Source organism: Monopterus albus, unplaced genomic scaffold (genome assembly GCF_001952655.1).
Source record: "Monopterus albus unplaced genomic scaffold, M_albus_1.0 scaffold375.1, whole genome shotgun sequence".
Lineage (NCBI taxonomy): Eukaryota > Metazoa > Chordata > Actinopteri > Synbranchiformes > Synbranchidae > Monopterus > Monopterus albus.
In genome coordinates this window covers 320,353-321,307 of record NW_018128255.1, presented here as the reverse complement: position 1 = coordinate 321,307, position 955 = coordinate 320,353, and positions in this window count along the sequence as shown.

Here is a 955-nt window from a genome sequence, read left to right as displayed (position 1 = left end):
AGTTAATAGTTATTAATATAGTTAATATTAGTAAGTGCACAACATGTAGTATGGTCGGGTGAACTTTCTGTTCCTTTGCACGGGTCTCTGCAAGGACGTTGGGCACCAGACTTCCTGTTGTTTAGCAGTGTGCAGGGGGTTCCCAAAATAGAGAAGTGTAACCAGGGTGGGGGCCCGGTTGGACGTCAAGATCTGGACAATCACAGGAAGTGGGGAATGGCCTTATATTTAGCTGCAGAGTTGATCAGGCACGTGTGTAAAGATCCGAGAAGACGACTAGAACCAGTGACTGACAGCCTGACTTTCTCTGCAGAGACTCAGACCAACACAAGTGATTCTGTTTCTCGCACTCTCAATCATAATCATAAAATATTGTTCAATAAATGATAACTGGCACTGCAGTGATTCTCCACGTGTATTGATTCTTGCGACCACACCCTAACTTTGTCTACAGAAATGATAACTCAGCTGGTGCTTTCCAGCATCAAAACATATGACACGTTTCACTCCCCACTGCACAGAGACCACCTTTGCCTTAATATTACTTTAAAATAAATCTCTGCCATGGATTGAGTCAGAGTTTCTTCTTTATCTTAACTGCTTTTAATATGTAATCAGTTGCTTCTTCAACATTATCTACCTGTCCAAACCTTTTTTAAGATATACAGATAAAATATGGACAAAAACAAATGTTGGTGATAAAAATCTCCTGGCAGAGGTAACCAATATACATATAATAGTAAAATCAATTATCGCCTTAAACATACAGTATTCTGAACAGGTAACAGCTCATAGAAGTGTTTCTTAGGGGTGGGAATCTTTGGCAAACTCGATTTCATGATTCGACTCGCACTCATTTCCTATTCAAAAACAACTCCATTCAATAAAAACGAAGGGCACTATGTGTTGGCTCTTACTCTAGTTTACTGTCTGACAAACAACTGATAGCTGCAGC